This window comes from Nicotiana tabacum, chromosome 6, assembly GCF_000715075.1.
Source record: "Nicotiana tabacum cultivar K326 chromosome 6, ASM71507v2, whole genome shotgun sequence".
NCBI lineage: Eukaryota > Viridiplantae > Streptophyta > Magnoliopsida > Solanales > Solanaceae > Nicotiana > Nicotiana tabacum.
In genome coordinates, this window is record NC_134085.1 from 171,044,577 (window position 1) to 171,050,576 (window position 6,000).

Here is a 6,000-nt window from a genome sequence, read left to right on the forward strand (position 1 = left end):
TTTGGGCTTATGCAAAATATTTCGAAGAGGATAAGTCGATATGGGATGACATTGAAAGTATGGTTTTAGTTTCCTAGAGGCGCTTATCAAAGCGAGTGCTAACTTTTCTACATGAGGATACCTAGTTTTGGCCTCACCTAAGGTTCGACTAACATAATGGATAGGGAATTGCATACCTTGTTCTTCTTGGACCAAGACTCCACTTATTGCTATCTCCGATACTGCTAAATACAAGTAAAGCTGCTTGTCCGCCTTTGGCGTATGGAGCAGCGGCGGGCTCGATAAGTACCGTTTTAGTTCCTCCAAGGCCTGTTGGAATTCCGGTGTCCACATGAAGTTCTTCTTCTTCTTCTTCTTCAGTAACGAGGAGAATCAGTGACTCTTGTCTGAGGATCTCAAGATGAATCGTCCTAGGGCGGCTATGCGCCCTGTTAGCCTTTGCACGACTTTTATGTTGTCCACTATCATAATGTCCTTGATAGCTTTGATTTTATCAAGTTTGATCTCGATCCCTCGATTGGATACCATGAAGTCGAGAAACTTGCTTGAGCCGACCATGAATGCACATTTTTCTAGGTTGAGCATCATGTTGTATCTTTTCAGTATATCGAAAGTTTCCTCGTCTTTGATGAAAGCATGTTTGATCTCGGACTGGGGTCTTCTTTTTTGCTTTACTGGATGGAACTTCGGTCCAAGATTAGTTTATGAGTGTTGATTTATGGTGGAATCCCTGTCATATCAAGATGGGACTAGGCAAAGTAATTCATGTTAGTTTTAAGATATTGAATAAGCTTTCCCCTGAGCTCAAGGGCTAACCCTGTGCCCAGGTATACCTTTCGTTTGGGATAATATTCGGTCAATGTGATTTGCTCCAGCTCTTCGACCGTCGACTTGGTGGCGTCGGAGTCATTGAGGACAATGAAAGATCGAGGGACCCCGTAGTTTTCATCCTCGATATGATTGGGTCGAGGCCGGTGTCTGTGGTTGCTATTTAGCCTCCTATTTTTTCTTTGGATCTGACCCTTTTGTTGACGAAATTGCCGATATTAGTATCACTTCGTCGACTGAAAACTTTTCCTTGGCGGTGGGTTGTTCCCCGTAAACCGTTTTAATTCCCTCTGGCTTTGGGAACTTTAAAACCTGGTGAAGGGTTGAGGGTACTGCCCTCATATTATGGATCCACGGTCTCCTGAATAGGGCATTATATCTCATATTGCCCTCGATAACATGGAACTTTGTTTCTTAGATGGTCCCAGCCATATTTACTAGCAAAGTTATCTCTTCTTTGGTGGTTTCATATGCCATATTGAAGTCGTTTAGTACTTGGGCCGCATGCACAACCTGATCCTGTAGGCCGAGCTTTTCTACGACCCTCGATCGAATAATGTTGGTCGAGCTACCTGGATTAGTTAAAACACGTAACTTGAGTCTTATTCATAAGTACAGATATTACAAATGCGTCGTTATGAGGTTGTACGATCCTTTCTGCATCCTCGTCACTGAAGGATAATGTTCCTTCTGGTAATAAATCCTGACTTCGCTTCTCCCTTGTGATCGACACCTTGGTGCGTTTAAATACTAGTCCTTTAGGAATATCGACCCCTCCAACGATCATGTGAATCCCATGTCGTGGCTCTTCTTGCTCATTCTATCTGTTTGAATTTGTGTTTTTGAAGTGATTCTTGGCCCGATCGCTTAAGAATTCCCGAAGGTGCCCCTTGTTGAACAATCGGGCTACTTCCTCCCTTAGCTGCCTGCAACCTTCTGTTTTATGGCCATGGGTACCATAATACTTGCACATTTGGTTGGGATTTCTCTAGGCTGGATTGATCTGCAGAGGTCGAGGCCATCTACTATCTTTGATACGTCCTATGGCCGATACAATAACTGATATATCTATGTTAAAGTTATATTCTGACAATCGCGGTGCTTCTTTAGGCCCGACGCCCCTATCGAAACCACTCTTGCTTATGAGTCCCCATGAACATTGACCTCGATCATTTCTCCTCTCATTCTGTACAGAGTTTTGCCCAGATCTGGTGCCTATACGATCTCCATTATACGGTTGGTATCGATCTTTATTCGACTTTGGTTCTCGGTCGATATCCCTTTTAACTCTTTCCACGGGCATGTTAGAATAAATGGGCCCATAAGGAACCTCCAGTTGATCATCCTCGACCCTGATCTTCAACTGATACCGATTGTGTACATCGGCCCAAGTGACAACTGGATATTCAATCAAATTCTGCTTCAACTGTTGTGAAGCTATAGAACTTCGAACGTTGAGACCTTGAGTAATAGTTTGAACAACCCAATCGTCGGTGACTGGTGGCAAATCCATTCGTTCCACTTGGAATCGAGATACAAATTCCCTGAGCATCTCGTTGTCTTTCTGACTTAACTTGAAAAGGTCCGACTTTCTTGTCGGGACCTTAATGGCCCCGGCGTGTTCCTTTATAAATCTGCAAGCATAGTATACGAGTCAATAGAATTAGGCGGTAAATTATAATACCATACCATAGCACCCTTCGATAGAGTCTCCCCTAATTTCTTCAGCAAGACGGATTTAATCTCGTCATCTCCAAGTCGTTTCCTTTGACAACACATGTTTATGAGGTGACGTGTTCGTTTAGATCAGTTGTCCCGTTATACTTAAGAATCTCGGGCATATGGAGCTTCTTGGGAATTGGCTTCAGACCCGCACTCGGGGAAAAAGTTTTTGTACAAACTTTTTGGAATCTAGTCCTTTCAATATCTGTGTTGCCCCGGGATTTGGTCGACCCTAGAGTTATAAGTTTCCACTTTCTTATCGTTTTCCTCGATTTTCTTTTCCCCCGTCTCCATTCGTTTTGTCAACTTTTCAAGCATGTTTATAATAGCAGGATTGGTTTCTGATTCCTTCTCATTTGGTTTCCTCGAGGCCTATTCGACCCCGTGTATGACTTTCTGGGATGGTTCGAGCTCGACCCTGCTCGGAGTGTGGTTCTGATTTTGGAGCTAGGCTATTTGCTGCCTGTTGGGCCTGCAAGATTTCGAAGATCACTTGCAGGCTGATGTCGCCATCTTCACCGCCGTATACGTTCTGAGTAGATGATCAGGTAACCCCGCGAATGTTGCTTTCAGGATCGTCGGCCAAATTTCCATTGATGGCTACATGCAAACTGATGTCGATTGGATCTATAGTCGGAATTCCATCGAGGCCAGGGGTGCAACGTTTCCTGGTGCAATGTTCTCATTTTCGCTGTGGTGGCTGAGATTATTATCAATGTTTTAAGGTGTTGACTGAGAGTTCGACATTTTTTAATCTTGTAACCAAATATACTTCAAAGAACAAGTGTAAAATAGTGTATGTTACGAAAATTTGTACCAGACAATCATTATTATCTTTAGCCCCATGGTGGGCGCCAAACTGTTTACCCTAAAAATGGATAACAATTGAATTTATACTGTGGTTTTAAGGACACATGATTTTACTTGGTACAAATTGAGAAAAATGTAATATTGATATTGAAATTAACTGAAAATGGGAATAAAGCAAACCAAATGAGATATGCAGCTTTGACCCTCGAGATAGTTTACCCTCGAACCAAAGGAATGAGCAAAATGATATATGAAGTAAACAACAGAATATTGAGAGCTTAGAGAGCTTAGAGAATGGTATATTGCTTTGAATTGCATGAATGTATGTGTATTACAAATGATCAGACCCCCATTATATAGTAGGGGAGTCCTATCTTTGGTACAATTCTAAATATAGTAAGAAATTCCATGATTAGCTAATTAATCGACCTCTTCTTGATATGTGCCGAGATTTTCGCCATGAATCCTTGCCCGATTGCGGGTATTTTGGTTTTTCCGTATTTGGCTCGGTAAGGCTCCCTCGATCTTGCTCGAACTTTATTCCGCTCGATCTCAGTCTTGGCTGATCTCGATCTCGATCGGTTATTGAGTCACGAGCTTGGAAACCTAACTCCATGCCACGGTCCGGTACGACATGGGGTCGAACCTCGGCCTAACATACCTTAGTCCCGATTAATCATAAAAAAGGGCAAGCCCGATTTTGACCCCATACAAATTTAAACTCAAAATTTCAAAAGTGAAGTAGATCCTATAATAAAAACTTGAGAGCTGAACCCATCAATCCTAAGTTCTGAATCCGCTTAATATAATACGCTATTAGGTATAGTATTTGTATGTTTTACATTTTTTTTTTTGGTTATGGCTATGCGGTGTAAAAATGTATTGGATTTTTGCAGTTAAGGCTGGTCACTTTCTTTGTTGGCCCAAATTTTAAAAGTGGTCCTATTAAGCAAAGGCCAGAAAAGCCCTACTGGTCTTAGACATTGACCCTCGAGGCACCTATGATGATTAAAGGAGCCTATCATTAAATGAAAATGGTCCTTCTCAACTTGCGCCATTGCCTCAGGCCCATAACTACTCTGAAGTTGCCTACTATCTTTTGACTAAGGTCCCCCTACGTGGCTATAAGTGTGACCGCTTACTATTTCTGAAAATTGAGATCTGTTATTATAGAAAACTTGGAAATGTCTACTTATGGTTGAAGTCTAAATTAACTAATAATAAATTGACCATATATATCAAGTGTTTTAAATGGAAAACATGCCTTCCTAGACTTAAGATACCTAGACTTAAGATAGTATTATTTGAAATTGATCTACAAGTTCAAACAACTTCTGTAATATAGTACTTATTGGTTCATTCTTAATAGGTAAAAATAATAAGTGATTTCTTCTCATCTGTCCAAGTTTTAGTGGACATAATTATCCGGTATCTATGTTAGTGGGCGTAGAATATTTCATGGAATTAGTCGAGGTACACACAAGCTGGTCCGAATACTATCGTTATAAAAAAAATAATTATAATATGCTAGTACTTAATATATACTGTGTTGCTTCACTTTTTTTTTTTTTTGCAGGTTGCTAGATTTTTCTTTAATATGTATTTGTGAATGGTGTGTCATGTTATCATTTAAGAAGAGAAAATGATGGACAAGTACTAAGGGGATAGTGGCTTGCTAATAAATATTGCTAATGAAAGAGCATAATTTTTGTTATTTGAACATCAAGAAGAATATTAGAACTTATCTTTCATCTTTTCTTTCTCCTCTTGCCCCAATTAAATGCATTTATAGCTTGCCGAAAGGGAGTATCTTTTTCAAGAACTGTAAACTGTAAAGTAAGTGGAGAAGGAAAGCAGCAAATATAAACGTCTCCATATGGAAGGTGATAAAGGGGCTGCCCCTATGAACCGAAAAGTTTGTGCTTTTTTCATTTTCTTTTGTATGGAAAGAAATAGGTTATTGAGATCCTTATAGAATATTCACTAAAAAGTACGTCACAAAGTTGTTGAACTCAAAGTGATGATATACAGTCAAACATAAGGTTGTACTAAAGCTTTTAACTCTTTCTAGATCCATTTATTGGTGCAGCAATTTCTTTCTTTCTTTGTTTTGCACATCCTACTGGCCCCTTGATTTAGATTATGCATAACACTCTGTTATTGTCAGTCAATTACTTAACTTTATATTAAGCCAAAATCAATTGAATTCAGTTAGATAACTGTCGTATTATGATGAGTTCTCATAGTCAAATTATGATGCAATACAACACTTTACTAATAAAAATGCCCGTTGCACACCAGACTCTGTTGCTTCATGTGTATCACGTTACGCCAATAGTAGATTGTAAAAACACATAATTTGCGGCCTTATCCCCATATCCCCACTATCTCGTTGGGTTGGCCTACTCCTGAAATATGAGTCCAATTATTCCATGGACCTTAACGCACTCCATCTTTACGAAATGGGCCACAGAACAAGGGTGAAGTACACAAATAGCCCTCAAAATAGATGGTTTTGAATATTTTGTCCACCCTTTCTCCATGGTCAGAAAGTTTAACAAGTGTTTGCCCTTTGCTTGCCTCATGAGCAATATATTTATCTTTTGACCTTAAAGTTTTATCCGTTAGGCAAGCAGCCAA